We start from the raw sequence: 6,766 nt of genomic DNA, 5'->3' as shown, positions 1-6,766 counted from the left end.
TAGCAAACACTGATTTATGGGCTTCATCTAAAACCTTTCTCTTTAGTTCTGGAATATCTGGGACGCGCATTCGGTTTCAAAATCTCAATATTTTGCCTTCAAGGCTGAATTCTGCTCTTGGACTTGTCTCAAATTCATCAATTACTTTCTTGAGGAATTCATCCCCTATTTGTTTCTGTTTAATCTCATCAATGACTGCCGGTTCGGCTGAAATAGCGGCTATCAAGCCGCCCTGTTCACACAACACCACTTCAATTTTAGATTTCTCGAAATCTTGCAAGATCTCTTTCTGTTCAGTAAACAAACAAGCTATACTCCCCGTTGATTTTTTGCTCAAGGCATCAGCAACTGTATTAGCTTTCCCGGGGTGATACTGGATCTTAAGATCATAGTCTTTTATTAGTTCGAGCCACCTCATCTGTCGCATGTTCAACTCCTTCTGTGTAAAGAAGTATTTCAGACTTTTGTGATCCGTGTAAACTTCACACTTTGCCCCATATAAATAATGTCGCCAGATTTTCAAAGCAAACACAACTGCGGCCAATTCCAAATCGTGCGTTGGGTAGTTTTTCTCGTGTGATCTCAACTGTCGGGAGACGTAAGCAATAACCTTTCCGTTCTGCATTAATACACAATCCAAACCTTTATAAGACGCATCACTGAAAATTACAAAATTCTCCGTACCTGTGGGCAATATCAGTACTGGTGCAGTGGTCAATCTCGTTTTCAGTTCGTGAAAGGCATCTTGTCTTTCGTCATTCCATTCAAATGATTGCCCTTTGCGTGTCAGTTGGGTAAGAGGTACCGCTATCTTTGAAAAGTTTTTCACAAACCTCCTGTAATACCCGGTTAAGCCCATGAAACTGCGGACCTCTGTTACATTTGTCGGTGTAAGCCAATTCATAATTGCCTCTATTTTCTGTGGGTCCACTGAAATTCCTTCCTTGTTGATCACATGTCCTAAGAAAACAACTTCATCCAACCAAAACTCACATTTCTTTAGTTTAGCAAATAATTTCCTTTCCCAAAGTATTTATAGGACAGTTCTCAAATGATGTTCATGTTCAAGTCTATCTTTAGAATATATCAAAATGTCATCAATAAAAACCACAACAAATTCGTCAAGGTAGGTTTTAAAAATTCGGTTCATTAAGTCCATAAACACTGCCGGAGCATTAGTTACCCTAAATGGCATAACAAGAAATTCAAAATGACCATACCTCATTCTGAATGTGGTTTTCTCAACATCCTCTGCCTTTACTTTCAACTGGTGGTACCCGGGTCTCAAATTAATCTTGGAAAACACTTGTGATCCCTATAACTGGTCAAATAAGTCATCAATACGGGGTAAGGGATATTTATTCTTTATTGTTACCTTGTTCAGTTCTCGATAGTCAATACACAAACGCAGGGTTCCATCCTTCTTTGTCACAAACAATACAGGTGCACCCCATGGTGAAATGCTAGGCCGGATAAACCCTTTGTCAAGCAGGTCTTACAGCTGTTCTTTCAGTTCTTTCATTTCAGCAGTAGCCATTTTGTAGGGAGTTTTAGAAATAGGGTGCCTGATACAGTTTCAATAGTGAACTCTATCTCCCTGTCTACCAATTCCCCTGGTAATTTATTTGGAAACACATCTGGAAATTCTCCAACAATAGAGATACTGTTCAATTCAACATTCACAGATTGTTTAGACAATACATTGCATAAATAACCCTGACACCTTTTCCTGATCAGTTTGCATGCTTTCATTGCAAATATCAAATAAGGTGGAGGTACTACCCCATTACCCACAAACACAATTTCTGTATGTTCTGGTGGTTTAAATACAACTCGTTTGGTCACACAATCAATAGTGGCACAATATTTAGTTAACCAATCCATGCCCAAAATTACATCAAAATGCCTAAAGTTCAAGGGTAACAAATCTACATATAGGATAGCATCCTTAATACGCATGTCACAAAACCGGTATATGGATTCACACAATACAGATTCCCCAGATGGAGCAGACACACATAGCAGATATGGCAGTAATTCTAGACGTCTACTCAGTCTAGATGCAAATGCACATGTCACAAAAGAGTGTGTGGATCCGGAGTTAATCAACACAAAAGCATCCTGATTACATATAAAAATAGTACCTGAGACAACTCCATTGGCATTCCGTGTATCGCCCGGAACAAGCGCAAAAACTCTTCCTTGTCTCACGGTATCCCCGATGATAGCAGGTCTCATAGTATTTCTTAGTTTCGGGATTGATGCAGTTGAGTTAGCTGCTAGCTTCCCACCGTTCTGATTACAATCTCGGGCCATGTGCCCTTGTTTACCACATTTGAAATAGGCTCCTGACACACGGTAAAAACCCCACGATGCCTTTTGCTACAAATATTGCACATGGGAGATGTGTCTCGGGAAGAATTCGAAGTATTTAAGGAGCCCATATTTTGCTTTTTCGAAAATTTATTCTTTGAGAAAAATCCTTACCTTTTGTTGCCTTTCCAGTCAATTGTGGACTTAGTCTGTCTGGCTATGTTAGCCTCTGATATTATGGCCCTGTCTAGCACCCCAATGTAGATTTCCAACTTCAAGACATTCACTATTTCTAAAATGTCACTTTGAAGCCCACCTTCAAAATGTCTCGCCTGCTTATAATCAGTGTCAATCACATGTGGTGCAAACTTGGCCAATTCAGTGAATTTGGCCTCATACTCAGCTATAGTCATACTGTCTTGTCTAAGTTCCATGAACTCTGCCACTTTCCTATCTCGAACACATTGTGGGAAGTACTTGTCATAGAAAATTTCCAAAAATTTCATCCAATCAACATCTCTATGATTTTCTCGCATTAACATCCACCATCTTCTTGCCTCATCTTCTAGCATAAAGGTGGCTAGAAGCACTTTCTGTGTCTCCGAACACGGAAACACTTCGAACAATTTTTCGATGCCGACGGCCCATGCTTTGGCTTTCAACGGATCTAATCCCCCGTGAAACTGTGGTGGCTTCATTTTCTTGAATTCTTTAGTGAGAGCTATTATCCGATCATCATTCTGATTATCTGGCACAGGAGGTGCCGGAGGTGGAGGTGGAGGATGTGGCTGTTGCCACTGTTGTTGCTGCCTTAATGTCTCTGCCATTTCCTGAATCAACCTTTCCATTCTATCTATTCTGGCAGTAGAGGACTCTTCTATCTCATCACCTATTGTTCTCACCATCTGATTAAACTTACATTATACTTCATACAAAAGATTCACAAGTATGCATATACTAGAGAGCATACATATTCAATTAATTTGCAATGCAAGCAAATCACAAACTTATAGCACATAGTTGTTCATATCAAAACATTTAAGCATATTCTTGATACTTTCAAATTCATACTTATCACATTAATGCATCATAGATCTTTTCTAGACGCTTACTGCTCTTTTGGACAAGTGTGTGAGTTATTAACTCGTGCTCTGATACCACTCTATCACAACCCGAACCCGTCCCTTTAGGTTTAGGCCATAACCGGCCAGTAATCACAAGATTACCTGCGGCCTCAAATCAAACCAAACATAACTCATCAGAGTAAAGGGGCCAAACGAAAGCAAAATTTAAAACTTTGTTCATAGAGCTGTACTTACATGGCACGTCATAACAAACCATACATATACATGTTAATAACTCACTTCAGAAAATATAGTAGCATAAGGTTCTGTACAGACAGGATCATTTAAGTCTAAGTCAACCCACGAAAACTATATACAACAGATTCAAAGTCTTCGCCAAAATAACAAAATATAAGTACATAACAAAAGGCGAAGACGAGTCTCGTGCGTAAGACGCAAAGGCTGACTCTCCAAAACCTTGGTTGTTCCACACAGACTTCACTGAGGCTGGGTTTGGACCTCTCTTGGCTCATCTACAAACACATGAATGAGCGTGAGCGAAAGCCTAGTGAATAATATCAATTAAAGAAAATGCATTGGAACAATATAGAACGAACGGCCTTAGGCCCAATTCATAGTTCTATCTAGTATGTAAATAAATATAGATCAAGTAACTTCGGTTCCAAACACTTCGGACGGCCTCGGGCCCGATCCATTCATGTCAAACTGGCCTTTGGCCCATTTGTCTTTCATTCATGTCAGACTGGCCTCCGGCCCATTCATTCTATCATTTATATCATTCATTCTATCATTCTATCATTCATTCTATCATTCATATTCTATGCACGAGGCAAGCATATTCTATGCAACATTGAAAGCATATTCTATGCATGATTGAAAGCAAAGCATATTCTATGCGGAATCAAAAGCAAGCATATTCTATGCATGAATCATAACGATGCACGGCATGCATACAACAGAAGTGTATATGAAAGTGCACATTCTATGCAATAGAGGGGCATCAAACATGTACTCTAGTGCCTCTGATTTACCTCTCAGAGGACTTTGCAACACACTCAGCTCGAAAGGGCACACCATGTTCATATTGGTGAGAGATAACATCAGCATGTGAAAACCACAAATGCCGCTTTTCTTCTCGATCATATTCGCAACTTTCCTATTCTCTAACGGGGTGGCAAACTAGGTTGGTTCAGTATCCAGAATTGAGGCGCGCACACGCTACCTCAACCTATAGGGCTTCCATACAGATTTCAAGCTAGGAATACACCCCTGGGTATTTAAACCAAACTTTAGTCTCGAAAATCCCGAACCCTTGCGTTGTAGGCATCGCCATTCGAACTCTAGTTTCCACCGTCGCAGTTGGTCTCCTAGGAACTCATTGCGAACACGGCCAAGATTCCTCTGGCAAGGAATAGTACTCAAGGAGAGCACTTCTGATCGCCATTCTAGCTTGAAGCAGGCTTAATCTTGAGCTTGAGGTAGAGGCACACTCATACTTCGAAGCATTGGCAAGACCTAAAGAGGTACACACGGAATGCAATCTCGGAACTTACTGAAGTTGAAACAAACTCAGATGCCTAACATTTTCCCTCTTTTCTTTTACTTTGCAGTCTGGAACCTATATAGCTTCAGACAGGTCCTGGTTTTACTGTTCTCATATGACTTGGGTTGAACCCTACAGTTTTATGAAAGAACAAATCCTGTTTTACACATATGTGGAGAACGTCACAGCACTCTAAGCACAAAACGATTTTTTTTTTTTTTTAAATTGAAATTGACAATGAGTTTTTGATCGGGTATTGAGCCTACGACTAACCATAACAAAAACGACTCAACAACGGAAAACAAAAGTAAAACAACCTAAACACATCTATTGACATCCGAAACGACTCAAAACAAGAATCGAGACAGACAAAACACAACAAAACACAAGACTCAAATGTGCACAGGGAACCTGTTTCTCCGGGTATTGTTTCCCACCCTTCCTTATTTGTGATTCTTACATCTCTTGGCCCTTAGGCTCTGTTTTTCTGAAAAGCCATTTTCTCACTTTTCTCTCAGCGCACATCTCTCTATTCTTTAATCTATCTTCCTTTTTATCCCTCCCCTGGGTAGTTGATGGATAAACAGGAAGTTGTGGGCTCTTGTCCCTAGCATTCCGCTAGATTCTTCTTCTTCTTCTTCTTCTGCTCACAACAGTGAACTTTCCTACAAAGGGGTTGCGTTACAACTGGGTGTGTAGCAAATCTGCAACTGACATCAGTTGACGACGCCCCTGACTTAACTTGATCAAGATAGGCTACAACCTGTCCCACCGGCCAGGTATACAATTGATTGGTCTCACAGACATTGCGTTTTCTACGTCCCCATTCCGGGTCAGACGCCAATTTTTGATTTGATCATCCAGATGAGGGAACCGAATATCCCGCTCTAGCTCCAGTTCATGCTTCGCACTTATCTTGATACCTCGCTGCTAGGAGGATGAGAGAGCTTTCGGCCCTTTGCTGTTTGCTTCAGTGGTGCCCTTTTCTGGCGAACAAGGTGCCCTTTCTGGTAAGTATGTTGACAACGGGGAAAAGACAAGAAGCCTGACTCAACTGTGCCCCCTAGTTCATCATTTTGACCATTTTTTTATTTTGGCTTTCTACTAAAACAATTTTGACCAACATGAAAGTTAGATTAACATGCTTGTTCAATTTTCTGATTTGAAATCATGCAAGTCAGGTTGTGAGCACTAAAAATTTTCTTTTTTCAGGTCCAAAAAATGGTCCAGTTTTGAAAAAATAGAAAAAATTTCGTGAGAAAATTAGTCAACTTCATTAAAAATTCTCAAAAACTATTTTTACAAATGGCCACTGCTCGACCAATGTAGAATTTACCCTTGAGATGCACAACCTCAGATCCAAACTAATGGAAAATTCCCCCTTGTTTTGAATGGCACTGTATGGCAACGGAAAGTTGCCCCTTGTCTGAATGGCACCACAACGCACTGTAATCAGTCCTTAAAGTGACGATCACAATCGAACTCTCAGGTATAGAGAAGACAAAGATGATCAGAACCATTACATGGACACAGTCGATTTTAGAAGTGTTTATGGCTGGACTTCAGAATGAAGTTGCCTACGTATCCCAAGCATGGGAATCAAGCCTGAGGTAGTTCCGGGTTAAGGTACACTCAGGTATTAACCTCTCCTTTTGCGCTCTAACTTTTGCCAAGGCCGCCCTTCTAGGTTTTCAACCTTGCGAGCTCTGTATTTCTTTTCTTTTTCATTTCTTTTCTTTTCATTTCTTTTCTTTGTTCATTTTTTTTCAGAAATTTTCATTTTTTTTTTCATTATTTCTTTTTTGTTCTCTTTTTTTTTTTTTTT

This window comes from Camellia sinensis, chromosome 6 (assembly GCF_055761805.1).
Source record: "Camellia sinensis isolate YWXY chromosome 6, ASM5576180v1, whole genome shotgun sequence".
NCBI lineage: Eukaryota > Viridiplantae > Streptophyta > Magnoliopsida > Ericales > Theaceae > Camellia > Camellia sinensis.
This window is presented reverse-complemented; position numbering follows the sequence as displayed.